We start from the raw sequence: 21217 nt of genomic DNA on the forward strand, positions 1-21217 counted from the left end.
ATCTAACCGCTGCATGGCTGATGCAATAGCTGGAACACTTCATGAATCCTTGGCACATTTAGAGAACAAGAACTGCTATGTCAGAATGTTGTTCATCGATTTTAGTTCCCCTTTAACACTGTCATCCCACAGACTCTGTTATCGAAGCTGATCCAGCTGGGCATCAACACCCCCCTACGTAACTGGATACTGGACTTTTCCATCATCAGACCCCATAAAGTATGCGTGGGAAATAACAGTTTAATCAGTATTACACTGAGCATGGGTGTCCCTCAGGGCTTCATCCTGAGTCCTCTGCTGTTCACCTTGTTGATGCACAACTGCATGGCCAAGCACAAATCCAACAAAATCATCAAGTTTGCGGATGATACCACTGTCTTAGGTCTTGTCAGAAATGGTGATGAAACAGCCTACAGGGATGAAGTGGAGCATCTGATAGGCTGGTGCGACATCAGCAATCTGGTCTTAAATGTAAACAGGACCAAAGAATTAATAGTAGACTTCAGGAGGACTCAGGAGATACATCAACCTTTGGAAATTAAGTGGATGGTAGTGGAAAGAGTCAAAAACACCAAGTTGTTGGGGGTGCACATCTCAGATGACCTATCCTGGCCGACTCATATTAGCCACACAGTGAAGAAGGCACAACAACGTCTGCACTTCCTACGGATACCGAGGAAGGCAAACCTGTCTCAATCCATCCTCAAAGCCTTCTACAGGGGGACCATCGAGAGCATCCTCTCAAATAACATCATAGTTTGGTATGGTAACTGCAAAGCATCTGACCGCTAGGCTCTTCTGAGAGCAGTGAGGACAGTGGAAGAAGTCATTGGTTTCTTTGCTCCCATCCATGGATGAGCTGCATGAGACCGTGTATGGGAAGGGCTAGGAAGATAATCGACAATCCCACTCACCCTGCCCATGGTATGTACTTCCACCTTTCCTCAGGCAGGCAGTATCACAGCTTACTCTGCAAAATATCTAGACTGAACAGGAGCTTCTTCCCTCTATTCATAAGGCTGCTAAACTTGAATGCGAGGCATGACAGTGAATAATCAGATCAATATCTCACTTGCTATGAAGTATCATCTATAGTAAGCGCTCTGGCAAATTGCTTCAATAACTGGTACAGTTAGCCTGATTTCTTATGCTATTACTTCTTGAAATTGCAATAGTCAGGAGTAAGTCACCACTCCATACATTTGCAATATGAACATCAGAATCTGTCATACTACAACTGATGAAGTGCAATATTCTAAGTAATCACAATGTGAAGTCATAATCTTTGCAGTACCTACTGGTATAATATTGTCTAATGTCTTCCTGTCCAATTGTGGGAATTTATTGTGATGTTAATATTTTAATTATTAGTATATATGCATTAGTCTTACTGTCATTCAATCTATGTGTTTCATTGTTATGTCTTACACGGGGACCAAAGCAACGTAATTTCGTTCAGCTTGCATTGCTGTGTATATATCTGATCTACAATAAAGTTTATTTTGACTTTTGACTTTGACTTTATCTGTCAAATAGCACACATATGAATAGCCTTTGAGTTAAAGTGTTCGTATCAAGTTCTATACCACACAGTCCCACAGAGGCCCTTTCTTTACCACCATCACTTTCTCCCATACCTTATTTCTGTAAAGTCTACCTAAGTATACATTTGGTCACATCAATTCAAATCACACACTGTGCCTACAATTCTGATTAACCAGGTCATTGCAGCCAATGCCTAATTTAAGTAATTATGCATACATAAGATAAGCAAAAGCTTAACAATCTGAAATGCAATGTTGTAGTTGCGATATAGTTATATATTCAACATAAAGAAGCAAATTTCCTATAACACAGAGAGAAGGGCTTGATAAACTACATGTATATAGTGAACAGCACTTTAAGTACAAAAGGATAGAGGCTGATTGGACTTAACAATCAGTACAATTGACATTGGATATTACTCAATGGAACAATTTCTCCGGGCAAAATGAAATACACATCAGTGTGGTTACCAAAACAACTAAAAAATATACCCAACATTTTGTTCCTGTTGCTAACCAGTCATACAAAGATAATTCCACTTCAGATAACCACAAAATAAAACCAATCAACTCTGTATGACTCTTAAATCAGCAGAATGTACCCAGCCTGTGCCTACAATAATGTATGTCACAATAAGTTAGCTAAAAAAGTGGCAGTTTGTGCAGTTAACCGATGTACTATCCAGGCATTAGCATGCACACAGCTACATGCATGAGCTGTACATGTGCATTCTATTCCTGGAAATTCACATCAGTGAATATCAATATAATGATGAATGAAATTCCTTAAAAGGATGGCACTGGGTAATTCTTTTGTTTTATGTTGTACAGTTCCCTTGTATCACTATTATACAAACATGCACGACTACACAAAGTATAAATGCAGACACACATTTTCGCAGTTTGATGACATCATGCTTGTCCTGCACATTGAAGGTAATAAAATACTCAGCAAAAAGTGGCACCAACTACACTAGAAAGATCTACATTGCCATCATGTACCCAGACTTATCCACACTCAGTATATCACAAGGCCATCCCATCCCAGACGAGAGGCAGAAGATAAATGAAATTCCCTTACGCAGTGGCGAGACATTTCGATTTAAATAACACCACTGTGAAATAGCAATAAAGGATGTTTAGCTGTGGGTAATAGTGGTCTACTATTGGCTGGCTTTGTTCCATTACTCTGGCTTCATGACCAGAAAATACCAGTCATGTTTATATTGATTATTACTAAGCCTATAAATGGTTTATTTATAAATTACAAAGCATGCAAAAATATAGCCTATTTACATCTGCATTAGTCATTAGTCACAGATGAGGCGACAGTTTGTTATCTCTCTCACCATAAAATAATGGATACTCAATAGTCAAAAATAAAATGTAAGATACTAGCATGCAGATTACAAACATATGCTATCTGTATTATAATATAGTGTAAAAGAAAAAAAAATCAATACATTTTTCAGCCTTCTCTATCCCTTTTTCAGTTGAATATATTAGCAAAAAGTATTACCAATATGTTTACTCAGAGGCAAAAACAAGGGATTTTATATAAGTTATAAGAAAGCAACTGACTATGTAAAAACTGTTAACTCTTCTGATTAGGAGAGACAGTTAAGCGTTATTTCAGACTAATGCATGGCTGGGTAGTAGGGCCAACTTTATAGTATTGGGAGACCCAGAAGAACTGAGTCAGTGATCCCTAGAAGGATTAACAGAACAAAAGGGTCACACTAGCCTTAGTGGAATCAGTATAACCACAGCAGGATTAACAAAAACATGAACCATATGAGTAATGGAACCATTGCTCATGAACTAAACTTGACTGTAGATATAGAAAGAATGCAAATAATGTCCATGATGTCTGTATAATAGAGCTTTTCACCCTGGGCCTCCACTAAAAAAAGGTCACTACTGATTTGGACTTTTTGGGTAAACAAATATCAGTCAATCAATCAATCAATCAATCAATCAATCAATCAATCAATCAATCAATCACCTTCCCAAAATTAATATATGTAGGGCCCTTACAATTTATTAAAGGGGAGGAAAGTTTTCAGCAGGATTAACTGCTCTGAAAAATCAAACATTTAACAAAGTCAAAGAGCTCACAGCATAAGTAATTCAGTTGGGCACAAAGCAGGATGAATAGAAACCTGAGTTCCCAACTAAATTACTGGAGCTTTCAGGAACAAAACAGAAACGTTTGTTGATTTATTTTATTTACTATTTGTTGGTATGATGGTACAAATTGTTTATTTTCAGGTATATTTTAGGCCAGTAGCCACAAATACAGTAGTTACAATATTTAGACAGCAAATTAATGAACAAAGCATGCAATAAAATAGAAAATATAGACAAGTTAAAGCAAAAAAAAAAAAGACATAAGTATGGAAATAAGACATATGTATGAATGCTATAATGATTAGATCTGTCAAATCTGTAAGAAATGCAAAGATGTGTAATTAATCCCATTTCTAACATGAATGCCTGTTTGTCTTAACACAAATTCTGGTACATGGTATGGAACAGAACCAAGGGATTTACAGCAGGAGTAAAGAAGTCTGAAGATGTTAGAGATCCAAGAAGATTTAAGGAATCAGGAGAGTCAGTAATATTAACAGAATCAGGAGACCTCAGCAGAATAAGCAGAGCCCCCGTAGAACTGTGTCAAGGGATTCGCATTGACATTAAAAGAGCCAGCCTCCTCTCAATCATGACTAGCAGAATCAGGAGTGTGCATCAGTCTTTAGTAGACAAAATGTCCAAACAGGGGTAAACTGAGACATGTTGGCATGGCACATCTGAGTTAACAGTCCACCTGTATCAGTGTTCTCTCCTGGTCAACAAATTTAAATAAATAAAGAGCCAGGGTCGAATTTAATGAAATTGTACAATTGTATTTCTTGAAGAATAATGATCCTACAAAACTACATGATGCCTTTGTACTGACAATCTGAATCTTTAGTATAACCATAGATACATTTGAATTGTTTGAAAGATTAACTGAGCTGGGGGGGGGTTCTTTCAGCAGTGATAATGTTAAGGGAATCATGAAGCTGCATTTTGGTATTCACCAGGCAGTTAAGTCTGTCCTGATTTCTGATACTCTGAATTTATTTTTCCTTACAAGTAGAGAGGTATGCTTGAACTTTAAAGGGGTAAAATTGGTACTAGTCATTTGGGTTCTTCATTCACAACTGATTTACTGGTCACACAAGAGTGCTATATATGAATTTTGCTGCTAAGCTTTGATGAACTTTTAACAAAAATGTCAAACTATGATACCTTACTCTAGTTCCCCTTCCCAACTCTGAACAAAGTGCCCCAAGGAACAACGGGGTTCAGTGGCACCTAAAACAGGCTATGTGTATTTATGTGGTATGTGTCTACTGTATCTAATAAATTGCATTAAGACTCCCCTGTCAAACATTCTATGAGCCCAGGTAGAGATTTCTCACTTACCTTGCTCCCTTAATTTGTTCTTTCACTTGAATCCAATCATTATTGCATCACTTATGAAAAAACATGATTAACAAGCAATCTAAAAACACAAATTAAAACCAGAGAAAAAGTGTGGTTCAACTGGAAAGGAACGTTAATGACTAAAATAAAAGAAAACACTTCCAAAGACTTAGAAAAGGTGATTACAATGCCTTCTTACTCAAAAAATAAAAATAAAAAATCAGTAGCCTAAAGCGTAAAACTATGTAGACCATCTCAAAGCCTTATCTATCTTCTTGGCATCATACAGGCTGTTAAGAAGCAACCCTTGCCTTGTATAAAGGGCATCAAAAGACCCTATTCTTTCATACCTGTTACACATTTGTATGTGCAATGGTATCATAAATACCCACTCAATGGATTTCAATCTTCTTTGCAAAATAAATAAAACATGTTGGAGTGATAGGTATGCACCATGAAGAATATTGCTTCTATGGCACTGTCTTCCACTACACATAAAACAAAATACTTCTCTTACTTTATTCAAATGTACTTTGGATGAATGAATGGGTAACTGTAAATTTGCCCCCACTTTAGCACCCCTGTCATTCATGGATAGGGGAAACATGTGAATGTCCCATAACCCTCTCTCGGGGTTATTCATAAGTAAAATATAAGGGCTAAAACCTACCACAGAAATGTATTGCTAGGCTTCTTAAGATTCTCACAGTTCACTAGTCTCGGAAGTGCCTGTGAACTTATAAAAGGAGCCAGATTAAACATCAATACATTTAAAGTGACCAGCCTATTCTTGCTGCAGACCAATCTACTTCAGAAACCAAAAAAGGTTTTGGTAGGTGGTTAGAAGCATTAATACCTATCTCAGGGGCAAGATATACAACAAAAGCAGTCCTTGAGTGCTCAGTGCTGGGATCCCTACTATTCTATTTATATAAATTGTCTGCTTTACAGTCTCCAGACTATCAGCTGCACATTGTATGTATATGCTATTGTGTTTACATGGGGAAATAAATCAGCTAGTGCATTAGATAAACAGTTACAAGAGGACTTTGCTCAGATATTGAATCGGTTGACTTCTAATAATCTAATTATTAATCCCCAAAGGTCTGTTGCCATGATATGAGGAACACAGAAGAGGCTCAAACAAGTGCATCCTCTAAATAGTAAGTGGTATGTAACCATTTGAAATGTTGGGACCCGCTAGATCAAGTCTTGAAATACGAAGACTGAATGTCCGAAAGATCGGACTTGTATATAGTAAGTCCACAATGCCATTTCACAGAATATTCCCTTTATTCCGAGGTATGGGGATCTGTGAGTTCCCCCCACTGCAATAAGAAGTTTTAAGGAGAAGACAGATTTTCAAGATTCGCACTTCTGTATTTTCATTTTTTTTGGGCTTTTTATCACTCATCATTTGGAGTGCCGGCATTTCAATAGGGAGCCACATTAAGGATCTAGAAGGAATATCAAGTCTCTCAACTATACTACTAAGGTATCTAGAATGTATATTAGATAACAAGTTATTCTTTAGCAGGTATAGAACAGGCTGACAAAGTGCTAAAGCAACTAAAATGTCATAAAATCTCAAATATGTTGCCTACTAAAGGATGGGCTTCAGTTGCCAAAAATGCCTTCATTCCACATCTCTCGTATGGTCTACTACTAATTTATTTAAATTCCCAACAAAATATTGTTACCCTTCAATTTCCCAAGAACAAAATACTCAAGAGTCACTCATTTATCATATAAGATGAAGCTGTGATACTATACGGGAAAAAAAATGGTTACCAGTTGAGGCAAAAGGAATTTTTTTACTAAATGCTCTAACAATACAAGCTATTAAATGAAAGCTACTTCCCACCTTTAAAAAGAAATTATGAATCAAGAGCATCTGTAAAACCTAAGAAGACAAGACACCCTACAGCTATAAAGACCCCCATGTAGCAGGGCAACGACAGAACAAACCCTGCCCCTGACCTCCATATAGCATGGCAACACAGAACAAACCCTGCCCCTGACCCCCATGTAGCATGGCAACAACAGAACAAACCCTGCTCCTGACCCCCATGTAGCAGGGCAAGAACAGAACAATCCCTGCCCCTGTAGCATAAATATTATACTAGGTAAAATACAAAAAGTTAGCAAACTAACTTTCTTATGAAAGCTCTTAAAAGCAAATTTTTGTAGCATATACATGTGAAGTTGTTAAAGGGAACCAAGTTAGATCTAAGGAATCAGTCACTTGCTATACTACTAAAAATTATACAACATGCAGGAGTGTTCGCCCATAATGATAGACAGACAGAGCTTTGTAACTTTGAATTGTATAAACAGAGCTTTGTAACTTTGAATTATATAAATTAACATTTATGTAAAAACACAACTGTAACAGGAATTGAACTAGTTTTAGAAGGTAATGCCATAATTTACAAAAGGAGGTTACTAAATTGTAAATGTCTGTTATAATGTAATGTAAATGTAATTGTTGTCCTGGAATATAACTTGTAAAGTAATCTGTAAATGCTGTTTAGAAAAGTTGTAACTACCTCTTGGCACAGTTTGTGACTGAAAATGGTCATTGGACTGGTTGAACAAACAAGCAAACAAACAAATATGTAAATAAACCACTGTGAGCAAATGTCCCTTCCTTCAATGGCTTCCCACTTACAGCCATGATCCTAAACAAGATTGTTTCATACTTTATTCCTTTCTGCCTTTGTTTCTTGCATGCCCCGCCTTGTTTATCTCCATGTTTCTCTGTTCCACTTTTTCATTCATTTGAAAAGACACCACAGCTTATTTACAGTTGAGTAGATACTGAAATAATTAAAATGTAAGAATAAGAATGTTTTTTCTCTAGTAAAATTATTTCAGATATTGCAACTGTCAAAATAGATTTCTATATTTCAGAACTGAACAAGTTTGTATTCTGTAAGGCATGGGTACAGCAGCTGTATGTTGCAAGTTAGATGAAACTCATAGTTCTGCTTTGTTCTAAAACAAAGGAATATTATGGAACATTGGTTGCTTAAATGAAGCAGTTAAATACCTGTATAATTTGACCTTGTCTTTTTATAAGTTCTGTAATGAATATAGAGTTGGCTGTGTAAAGAAAAATTGCTGCACAGATGAACTCATGAAAAGCACTATAATGCATGAGAATATGCCGAGATATAACTGCATTGACAGGTTCTGAATGATGATTGTGTTATTCTACTGTCAATTAAGGATATAAATTATGATTGGAAAGTATTTTCCAAAAGGTGTAACATGGACTAGTCTCTGCTGTGTTTCACTTATTTAAAGTCTGTAGAGGTTTGTCATATTAGTTAGATTATGTTAGATTACATATGATTTCACTTTGTCTATGATCTCAGTTTGCTGTCATACTTTTCTGAAAAATAAATGCCTTGCCTTAAACTGCTTTCATGTTTTAGTGGATTTATTAATGAAAGACAGTAATAAGGAACCTCTTAACATTTACTATGGGGTTCTCCCCACTGCTCATTTCCATTGCAGTGCTGTATTTCACTCTCTGTCTATGGAATTTCCACCCCTTATAAATTTTCATTTCAAATGCTTCCTGTCTTGTAAACATATATTCTCCAGTGCCACTTGTCCTGAACCTACATGTATAGTTCTTTCCATATGATCCTCTAACCCCCTCCATCTTTCTAATCTCCAAAGGCATTCAAAATGTCACTCACCTCCCTCGTTCCCTCCACCTTTCTATATTTCTTCCACTGAATCTACCATTGTACTTGGTTTCTAACCATCACATATCTATATGCGCAGTTGTGCTACCTTACCCCACCACTCTTGTCCATCATCATCTTCATAGTCCTTTTCACATAGAATCAAATCTGTACTACATCCTCTTAACCTTTAAACTATTTCTTAACCTCTTGAACCACTGTTACATATTCCACTCAGTGGAGAATGGGGTGTCACTGATGCAGTAGGTGGCAGCAATTTGCTGTTTTCTGAAGGAGATGATACTGCATTTCTTAGATTTTAGTTTAAGCCCTTTATGGGAGGGGGTTAGCATGATGGTTAAGGTGTTTGCCTCACCGACATAAGACACAGGGTCTGATTCTCACCTTTGGGAGAAGAAGTGGTTAGGCTTAAAATGGCCCACAGGAGCAACTAGCCTAGTAATCAGCTATGAACATATGAACATTGGGTGTTAAAGTGTGATAGTTCCATTTGAAAGGAGTTTGTAGCATTTATTGATGTAGCAACCACTCCTAACTGGCAATCATTGACAAACTCAGACAGAGCATATTGTTGTCAGTGTTGAGAGCAGAGAGAGAGAGAAATAAATGCCAAAAAGGAGAAAGATTGATACAGACCCACGGGGAATGACATTTTTCACCTTTTCCTTAATGGAGGAGGCATCTCTGACCCTGACAATACTGACAACATTTGTTCTGTCCTTGAGCCTGTTTGCAATCAGTCTTACCACATATCTGTATATAAAGCTATTAGCTTCTTTACAATCCCATTGTGTGGTATGGTGTCAGATACTTTTGCTAGATCAAGGCAGACAGCATGAACAGTGTGGCCATTGTCCAGAACTTGTGTGACCTTTTCAAAGAAGCTCACAAATGGAGGAGGCATGACCTGTCCTTAACAAATCTGAATTGTTGCAAGGTTAAATTATTAATGTCCTGGTTTATGATGAGATCAGAGCAGAGAATGAGATAGGTTGAGAGAAAGAGATATGTTAGGAAAAATGTTTGAATGGAGCAACAGAGGTAAATTATGATGATTTATGTGTACACTGAATAGCAATATTAACATTAAGATTATCAAATCAAGCTTTTAAGGTATGATAGATGTGGAGAGAGCAATGGAAGGGAGTTTGTCTTCTGGCTGTATAATCATCTAGTGAAATACAACACACTACAGATGCCTATGCTTCATTTATATATACATCCCTGGTTTCACATACATTGTAGGTTTTCCACTTTCCTTTTTAACACTGGGATGTGTCTGCAAAATATATCATGCAGATACTGGCCAAGAGTAAGTATCTTGATTGAGAGACATTATGAAATATTGAGAGATGATTTTAACAGACAGGCCGGAGGATGATCTGTAGAGGATTTTCAAGGCAGTGAAAGTGTTTTTTGAGAAGAAGTATTGGAAAAGTATTTTAGTCTTGCAGAGCACTTTAAGGATATGGTCCTTGGAGATAGTGTCAAGGTGAGACACAGCTATGTCTGGGATGGAGATAATACTTTCAAGGGAGAAATGTGCAGCAAACATGTTAGCCAATATGTTAACAATGTCATTAGAATTTGAACAGGAGGTGCCATTACAGATGAGTTTTGAGAAATTATGTGAATTCTTTCTTCGTTTTCTAATACATAAGATGAAGGATATATAATTGTCCTTAGCTTCAGAATCTGGCCTACATTCATGGGAGCCTTTGCTTAATAGCTGTCTTTAGTTTCTTGGTGAAGCATTTTATATTCTCTTTGTGATGGGGGCTCTGGCCTTACAAGATAATCACTCTGGATATCCACATTCCACCACCACCCCCGGTCAAAGAAACCACCTTGAAAAACTGTTCAAAAGCAAACTTCACATTACTTAAGACCGAGGTGGGAAGTTTCAAAGCCCCTATGCTAAAGGATAATGCTGTCCAAGCTGCAAAATCCTTTACTAATGCACTCTAGGGGCACCTACAAGAATGCATGAATCATGCTATCCCAAACAAAACCAAGACTCACTCCTCCAAGAAAAGGAAACTAGTCTGGTGGATCCCTGCCATAAACCAGCAATACAATAGAAGGAGGAAACTAGTACAGAAAAGAGTAAAATCCCAAGAAGGGAAGCATCCCTGATCAGTATCAGCAATAAACTACGTTTCCTCATAAAATCATCCAAGGCTAGCTTCGAAAGAAAAATTGCCATGGATTCCAAAGATAACCACAAGGCATTCTTTAGCTATGTCAAGAATCCAAGTGGCAATTCCTCAGATCTACTCAGAGTTCGAGCAGAATGGCACAAAATACACTGAAACGACCAATATAGCCAACATCCTGGCAGACAGGTTCAGTGCAAACGTCACCCCCCTCTCACCCCCAAAAGGGCCCATAACTATAATAGAAGAATGTAGTGCCCATGAAATCACAGGCACTCAGGTTAAAACAGCCCTCTCCAAAGCCAAAAGCACAGCATCAGTGGGAACAGATGGTGTCCCAGGCTGCGTCCTACATGAGCTTAAAGATGAACTAACTTCTCACCTAAACACACTGTTTAAACTCCACCTCTCCACAGGCTACATGCCCACAGAGTGGCGCACAGCAACAGTTATTCCACTACACAAAGGTGGAGCCACAACAGACCCCAGGAATTATCACCCTATAAGCCTGACTAGCTTGGTCTGCAAAGCTATGGTGGGCATTATCATGGATCTCATTAACAGAGACATTGGAAACCTCCAAATACTGGACCCTACCCAGTTTGGCTTTGTTAAGGGCAGATCATGCCTTCTAAACCTGATGGACTTCTTTGACACAGTTACCAAGGCTATAGATGCGGGAAAGGTGGTACACACAGCCTACCTAGACCTTGCAAAGGCCTTCGACACCATTCCCCACTCAGGTATTATAGACAAGTTCACCAGCCTGAACATAAACCCCTACATCACGAGATGGGTTGCCAACTGGCTCACAGACAGAACCCACATGGTAAGAGTTGCGGGAGCTAGGTCTGACTCTAAACCGGTTACAAGTGGCATTCCTCAGGGCTCAGTCCTAGGACCCCTCCTGTTTGGCATATACTTCTCAGAGGTACAGGCAAGCACAGGAGGACTATGGCTGACCAAGTTCACAGATGACTGCAAACTAGGGGCTATAATTGACTCTCTGGCTGACACAGACATCCTCCAAAAGGGTCTCACTGAGACAGATACCTGGTGTCAAACCCATTGCCTCAAGCTAAATGCCAAAAAGTGCATAGTCATCCCCTTTGGAAAAAACAAAGTACCCACAAACTACCACATAGGTGGTAGCCCCCTAAATACAAAAGGCGTAATAAGGGATCTGGGGACCCAAGTAGATAGTAACCTCTCCTTTGATAATCACATTGCCAAAGTGGTTAGAAAATCCTTCTATGTGGCCACCTAATCACAAAAGGGTCTGCATCCAGATCAAAAGAGGTCATTGGGCCCCTCTACGCATCACTTATCAGACCCATCATAGAGTACAATGCCCCATTTGGGATGTACCTTACAAGACTCCTGCAACAACTAGAAAGACCTCAGAAGTACCTCACCAAGAGGATCACTGGCCTCAAGCAGATGCCCTATGCAGCTCGACTGAAGAAACTCCAGCTGTACTCTGTTGCATACTGCCTACTCAGAGGTGATCTCTGCCTGACATACAAGGCCATGTCCAACCTAGAATTGATGGACATGCTTCACCTAAAGAAAACCATTTCCCCTCAAGCCACATGCTCCAGGGATCTAAATCTCACCACAACAATAAATAGGACATGTTGGAGGGATAGATTTCTGTCCCAGAGACTTCCCATGCTTTGGAACAAGATTCCAATCTGCATTAGGCAGAGCTCCTCGCTAACCCTCTTCAAGAGAAACCTTGATGAGTGGATGGGAAACAGAAAGTTTACCCCAGGGATCACTTCAATGGCTCTGCTGGACAGAGGCACAGGGAACTAATCTAAGGGGGCGGCAAAAGCCGACACATTCTGGCTAGGCTTACAAATGTCTTCGGGAAGATAGCCTAGTACCTACCTATGAACCTATGAACCTATTAAAGTGTCCAATGGCATTATCTAATGGTAAGGTTTTTTAAGATATTCCAGTTATACTGAGTTAAGTGTTCAGTTGAAGATATCTTTGTTGAATTGAGTTGCATTATGGATTTGATTATATATAATTTGTTCCTGATTTTATTTGGTTTTTTTAATTGTATATGTCGGAAGGGATGGTGGCTTAATGGCTAAGGTGCTTGCCTTACAAACACAAGGTATAGGGTTTGAGTCTCACATGGGCAAATTGGCTAGGCTTAAAATGGCTCACAAGGGCAGTTAGGTTAGTACTAAATTATGAACCTATGAACTAATGGCATCAAGAAAACACCCTGATTTGTGATATTTGTTTGGAATATTGATAAAGACTCAATCAAGGATTAACTGCCTGTTAGATTTTTTTTTTTTGGTTCTAGTGATGGAGGTAATTATTTGGGTAAAATTATACAATTTCATAGATTCTTAGGGTTTTTCTTTGTTTATCTGCTGCCGGTCTATATTCAGGTCACCTAGGATAATTGCTTCCTGATTTATTTGTTGAGATAGCCACTTTAGGATGTTTTCTGCAGTGATAGTGTTGTTGCCTGATGGAATATTTGTGGGCATGATACATTTACTTTTTCTTTTGTTAATTTTATGGGATGATAGCAATAGTTCATCATTATTATACTGAGGGATGTTGAGAGGATGTAGAATTATATCAAGGGTGTTACATAGTTGATTACTGTGCCACCTGCTTGTTTTTTATTTTTTTGTCAAGTCTTAGTGTGTTATAACAAGGGAGTGTTATTTTATTGTCCTTTATTTCTTTCTTTAGCCAGGTTTCTGTTACTATGACTATGTCAGGAGTGTATGTGGCAATACTTGCATTAAAGTCTTGATCTTTATTGCATATACTTTTAAGGTTTATATTTAAGACTAGGAGGTCTGATTGCATGATTTTATTAATGATTTGTGTGGATTTGCATGTCTGAGAATAGTTTGATGCATTGGTTTCATATTTTGGTCAAGGGTTGGGGTAAATGTCTATCTGAGTCTTAGCAGAAGACAGTTATGGATAAAGTTATAAAGGTGGATGAGGAAGAGTTTAGGTTTTATTGGGCTTTTGTGGGTATTTGTTTGATTTTAACATATTTCTAAGTAATAAGGTTGTAGAATGTCAATTGGAAGATGTTGGGTGCTATGCAGACAATAAGATGATGTAGCTTTTGTTGGTGTGGAAACTGTCTAGGTGGACTTGATAATTTATCTATAGTAAAATGTTGTTAGCTAAAGAGGTGGGCTAGTATAGTGAGGAGACAATGTACTTGAGTACTGGTAATACATAGTTTTAAACAAGGAGATGCTAGAGTGAAAAAATGGGTGTAGAACAATGATTAATCAGAAAAATAAAAATATGATTGTATGATGAGATCAGAGCAGAGAATGAGATAGGTTGAGAGAAAGAGATATGTTAGGAAAAATGTTTGAATGGAGCAAGAGAGGTAAATTATGATGATTTATGTGTAAGAGTACCGAATAATATTTTGCTGTTGGAAGATGGTGATTGGTTAGGTTGCTTAACTGAAAAAGCAGCGAGAGTGGTTGCTTGATGTAGATAGGTGGGGCTAAGTGAGTATAAATTTAGAGTAAGGGGATGTGTGGGGATTGGAGGGTAGGGTAGGGAGCACAGTGAGCCCAAGTGTTAGCAAGGGTGAACAGAGTGGGGCTATACAGATGAGGCAACACACCAAGTGACTTGTAGAAACTATGTCTGAGCTTACTTTTTGATGCAGTATGTAAGCATGGTTCTAAGTCCTAAGTGGAATACAGAGATGCCAGAAGTTAAAGATTTAAACTTATTCTAAGTTTTGTTTACTTGATAGTAGTACACTGAATAGCAATATTAGCATACAGATTATCAAATCAAGCTTTTAAGGTATGATAGATGTGGAGAGAGCAATGGAAGGGAGTTTGTCTTCTGGCTGTATAATCATCTAGTGAAATACAACACACTACAGATGCCTATGCTTCATTTATTTATACATCCCTGGTTTCACATACATTGTAGGTTTTCCACTTTCCTTTTTAACACTGGGATGTGTCTGCAAAATATATCATGCAGATACTGGCCAAGAGTAAGTATCTTGATTGAGAGACATTATGAAATATTGAGAGATGATTTTAACAGACAGGCCGGAGGATGATCTGTAGAGGATTTTCAAGGCAGTGAAAGTGTTTTTTGAGAAGAAGTATTGGAAAAGTATTTTAGTCTTGCAGAGCACTTTAAGGATATGGTCCTTGGAGATAGTGTCAGGGTGAGACACAGCTATGTCTGGGATGGAGATAATACTTTCAAGGGAGAAATGTGCAGCAAACATGTTAGCCAATATGTTAACAATGTCATTAGAATTTGAACAGGAGGTGCCATTACAGATGAGTTTTGAGAAATTATGTGAATTCTTTCTTCGTTTTCTAATACATAAGATGAAGGATATATAATTGTCCTTAGCTTCAGAATCTGGCCTACATTCATGGGAGCCTTTGCTTAATAGCTGTCTTTAGTTTCTTGGTGAAGCATTTTAGATTCTCTTTGTGATGGGGGCTCTGGCCTTACAAGATAATCACTCTGGATATCCACATTCCACCACCACCCCCGGTCAAAGAAACCACCTTGAAAAACTGTTCAAAAGCAAACTTCACATTACTTAAGACCGAGGTGGGAAGTTTCAAAGCCCCTATGCTAAAGGATAATGCTGTCCAAGCTGCAAAATCCCTTACTAATGCACTCTAGGGGCACCTACAAGAATGCATGAATCATGCTATCCCAAACAAAACCAAGACTCACTCCTCCAAGAAAAGGAAACTAGTCTGGTGGATCCCTGCCATAAACCAGCAATACAATAGAAGGAGGAAACTAGTACAGAAAAGAGTAAAATCCCAAGAAGGGAAGCATCCCTGATCAGTATCAGCAATAAACTACGTTTCCTCATAAAATCATCCAAGGCTAGCTTCAAAAGAAAAATTGCCATGGATTCCAAAGATAACCACACGGCATTCTTTAGCTATGTCAAGAATCTAAGTGGCAATTCCTCAGATCTGCTCAGAGTTCGAGCAGAATGGCACAAAATACACTGAAACAACCAATACAGCCAACATCCTGGCAGACAGGTTCAGTGCAAACGTCACCCCCTCTCACCCCCAAAAGGGCCCATAACTATAATAGAAGAATGTAGTGCCCATGAAATCACAGACACTCAGGTTAAAACAGCCCTCTCCAAAGCCAAAAGCACAGCATCAGTGGGACCAGAGGGTGTCCCAGGCTGCGTCCTACATGAGCTCAAAGATGAACTAACTTCTCACCTAAACACACTGTTTAAACTCCACCTCTCCACAGGCTACATGCCCACAGAGTGGCGCACAGCAACAGTTATTCCACTACACAAAGGTGGAGCCACAACAGACCCCAGGAATTATCACCCTATAAGCCTGACTAGCTTGGTCTGCAAAGCTATGGTGGGTATTATCATGGATCTCATTAACAGAGACATTGGAAACCTCCAAATACTGGACCCTACCCAGTTTGGCTTTGTTAAGGGCAGATCATGCCTTCTAAACCTGATGGACTTCTTTGACACAGTTACCAAGGCTATAGATGCAGGAAAGGTGGTACACACAGCCTACCTAGACCTTGCAAAGGCCTTCGACACCATTCCCCACTCAGGTATTATAGACAAGCTCACCAGCCTGAACATAAACCCCTACATCACGAGATGGGTTGCCAACTGGCTCACAGACAGAACCCACATGGTAAGAGTTGCGGGAGCTAGGTCTGACTCTAAACCGGTTACAAGTGGCATTCCTCAGGGCTCAGTCCTAGGACCCCTCCTGTTTGGCATATACTTCTCAGAGGTACAGGCAAGCACAGGAGGACTATGGCTGACCAAGTTCACAGATGACTGCAAACTAGGGGCTATAATTGACTCTCTGGCTGACACAGACATCCTCCAAAAGGGTCTCACTGAGACAGATACCTGGTGTCAAACCCATTGCCTCAAGCTAAATGCCAAAAAGTGCATAGTCATCCCCTTTGGAAAAAACAAAGTACCCACAAACTACCACATAGGTGGTAGCCCCCTAAATACAAAAGGCGTAATAAGGGATCTGGGGACCCAAGTAGATAGTAACCTCTCCTTTGATAATCACATTGCCAAAGTGGTTAGAAAATCCTTCTATGTGGCCACCTAATCACAAAAGGGTCTGCATCCAGATCGAAAGAGGTCATTGGGCCCCTCTACGCATCACTTATCAGACCCATCATAGAGTACAATGCCCCATTTGGGATGTACCTTACAAGACTCCTGCAACAACTAGAAAGACCACAGAAGTACCTCACCAAGAGGATCACTGGCCTCAAGCAGATGCCCTATGCAGCTCGACTGAAGAAACTCCAGCTGTACTCTGTTGCATACCGCCTACTCAGAGGTGATCTCTGCCTGACATACAAGGCCATGTCCAACCTAGAATTGATGGACATGCTTCACCTAAAGAAAACCATTTCCCCTCAAGCCACATGCTCCAGGGATCTAAATCTCACCACAACAATAAATAGGACATGTTGGAGGGATAGATTTCTGTCCCAGAGACTTCCCATGCTTTGGAACAAGATTCCAATCTGCATTAGGCAGAGCTCCTCGCTAACCCTCTTCAAGAGAAACCTTGACGAGTGGATGGGAAACAGAAAGTTTACCCCAGGGATCACTTCAATGGCTCTGCTGGACAGAGGCACAGGGAACTAATCTAAGGGGGCGGCAAAAGCCGACACATTCTGGCTAGGCTTACAAATGTCTTCGGGAAGATAGCCTAGTACCTACCTATGAACCTATGAACCTATTAAAGTGTCCAATGGCATTATCTAATGTTAAGGTTTTTTAAGATATTCCAGTTATACTGAGTTAAGTGTTCAGTAGAAGATATCTTTGTTGAATTGAGTTGCATTATGGATTTGATTATATATAATTTGTTCCTGATTTTATTTGGTGTTTTTAATTGTATATGTCGGAAGGGATGGTGGCTTAATGGCTAAGGTGCTTGCCTTACAAACACAAGGTATAGGGTTTGAGTCTCACATGGGCAAATTGGCTAGGCTTAAAATGGCTCACAAGGGCAGTTAGGTTAGTACTAAACTATGAACCTATGAACTAATGGCATCAAGAAAACACCCTGATTTGTGATATTTGTTTGGAATATTGATAAAGACTCAATCAAGGATTAACTGCCTGTTAGATTTTTTTTTTTTTTGGTTCTAGTGATGGAGGTAATTATTTGGGTAAAATTATACAATTTCATAGATTCTTAGGGTTTTTCTTTGTTTATCTGCTGCCGGTCTATATTCAGGTCACCTAGAATAATTACTTCCTGATTTATTTGTTGAGATAGCCACTTTAGGATGTTTTCTGCAGTGATAGTGTTGTTGCCTGATGGAATATTTGTGGGCATGATACATTTACTTTTTCTTTTGTTAATTTTATGGGATGATAGTAATAGTTCATCATTATTATACTGAGGGATGTTGAGAGGATGTAGAATTATATCAAGGGTGTTACATAGTTGATTACTGTGCCACCTGCTTGTTTTTTATTTTTTTGTCAAGTCTTAGTGTGTTATAACAAGGGAGTGTTATTTTATTGTCCTTTATTTCTTTCTTTAGCCAGGTTTCTGTTACTATGACTATGTCAGGAGTGTATGTGGCAATACTTGCATTAAAGTCTTGATCTTTATTGCATATACTTTTAAGGTTTATATTTAAGACTAGGAGGTCTGATTGCATGATTTTATTAATGATTTGTGTGGATTTGCATGTCTGAGAATAGTTTGATGCATTGGTTTCGTATTTTGGTCAAGGGTTGGGGTAAATGTCTATCTGAGTCTTAGCAGAAGACAGTTATGGATAAAGTTATAAAGGTGGATGAGGAAGAGTTTAGGTTTTATTGGGCTTTTGTGGGTATTTGTTTGATTTTAACATATTTCTAAGTAATAAGGTTGTAGAATGTCAATTGGAAGATGTTGGGTGCTATGCAGACAATAAGATGATGTAGCTTTTGTTGGTGTGGAAACTGTCTAGGTGGACTTGATAATTTATCTATAGTAAAATGTTGTTAGCTAAAGAGGTGGGCTAGTATAGTGAGGAGACAATGTACTTGAGTACTGTTAATACATAGTTTTAAACAAGGAGATGCTAGAGTGAAAAAATGGGTGTAGAACAATGATTAATCAGAAAAATAAAAATATGATTGTATGATGAGATCAGAGCAGAGAATGAGATAGGTTGAGAGAAAGAGATATGTTAGGAAAAATGTTTGAATGGAGCAAGAGAGGTAAATTATGATGATTTATGTGTAAGAGTACCGAATAATATTTTGCTGTTGGAAGATGGTGATTGGTTAGGTTGCTTAACTGAAAAGCAGCGAGAGTGGTTGCTTGATGTAGATAGGTGGGGCTAAGTGAGTATAAATTTAGAGTAAGGGGATGTGTGGGGATTGGAGGGTAGGGTAGGGAGCACAGTGAGCCCAAGTGTTAGCAAGGGTGAACAGAGTGGGGCTATACAGATGAGGCAACACACCAAGTGACTTGTAGAAACTATCTCTGAGCTTACTTTTTGATGCAGTATGTAAGCATGGTTCTAAGTCCTAAGTGGAATACAGAGATGCCAGAAGTTAAAGATTTAAACTTATTCTAAGTTTTGTTTACTTGATAGTAGTACACTGAATAGCAATATTAGCATAAAGATTATCAAATCAAGCTTTTAAGGTATGATAGATGTGGAGAGAGCAATGGAAGGGAGTTTGTCTTCTGGCTGTATAATCATCTAGTGAAATACAACACACTACAGATGCCTATGCTTCATTTATTTATACATCCCTGGTTTCACATACATTGTAGGTTTTCCACTTTCCTTTTTAACACTGGGATGTGTCTGCAAAATATATCATGCAGATACTGGCCAAGAGTAAGTATCTTGATTGAGAGAGGGAGGGTGGCCTAATGGTTAAGGTCTTTGCCTTATAAACACAAAGTGCAGGGTTTGAGTCTCACAAGGGATAATTGGCTAGGCTTAAAATGGCTCGCAAGGGCAGTTAGCTTAGTATGAACCTATGATGATGATGAAATATTGAGAGATGATTTTAACAGACAGGCCAGAGGATGATCTGTAAAGGATTTTCAAGGCAGTGAAAGTGTTTTTTGAGAAGAAGTATTGGAAAAGTATTTTAGTCTTGCAGAGCACTTTAAGGATATGGTCCTTGGAGATGGTGTCAGGGGGAGACACAGGTATGTCTGGGGTGGAGATAATACTTTCAAGGGAGAAATGTGCAGCAAACATGTTAGCCAATATGTTAACAATGTCATTAGAATTTGAACAGGAGGTGCCATTACAGATGAGTTTTGAGAAATGATGTGAATTCTTCCTTCGTTTTCTAATATATAAGATGAAGGATATATAATTGTCCTTAGCTTCAGAATCTGGCCTACATTCATGGGAGCCTTTGCTTAATAGCTGTCTTTAGTTTCTTGGTGAAGCATTTTATATTCTCTTTGTGATGGGGGCTCTGGCCTTACAAGATAGTCTAACCAGTTTCTTCCTTCTTTTGTAAAGTTTATTTATATCTACTAACCAGATGGTTTGGTTTTAAATTAGCCTCTATATTTGTTCCATGTAGGGACAATTCTATCAATGCATTTATCAAAATGAGCTTAAGGATCCTTAGCATAGATGGCAACTTTTTTTATTTTAATAAAGTGTATCAAGAGTCATAGTAGTTCCTGTAGTCTTGTGGTGGTCGTTCCCTTTATTTTTTATTCGTTGGTCTGATTTTCTGTTAAAAGTGTTAGGTGGCAACATATCCCAGTTTCATTTTGAAGGTAGCATGCGAGAATTTTGCAATTTCATTGTACAATTGTGAAATGTGAGCTTTTTTGAAATCTCAAAAGAGGGTGTTGTTCCTAACAAGTGGACATGTTTTTTGAGGTTAAAGGTAACCAGAGCCATCTCTAATGGAGATGTTTTCTAGGAATGCTAGGAACTTATCATGACTATCACTAAAGAACAGGTGCTCACTACATTCTCTAGAGATACAATTATTGCATAAATGAGCCCTGATAATATCCCAAGATACCTTCAAAATAGTTTGAAACATGACCTGTCAGTCCCACTAGAATCCCTAGTCAACTACAGCCTTCAGACAGGCTTCATTCCTTGGGAATGGAGGACTGCAACGGTCATCCCTCTAAGCAAAGCTGGGCCATCAATAGACCCAGGGAACTACAGACCCATAAGTTTGACTAGTCTTATATATAAGGCCATGGAAAGAACTACTGTAGACCTGATAAACAAAGACAAAGGAAATAATCAAACACTGGATCCATCCCAGTTCAGTTTC

This window comes from Protopterus annectens, chromosome 3.part1 (genome assembly GCF_019279795.1).
Source record: "Protopterus annectens isolate FY-2018-M chromosome 3.part1, PAN1.0, whole genome shotgun sequence".
Taxonomy (NCBI): domain Eukaryota; kingdom Metazoa; phylum Chordata; order Ceratodontiformes; family Protopteridae; genus Protopterus; species Protopterus annectens.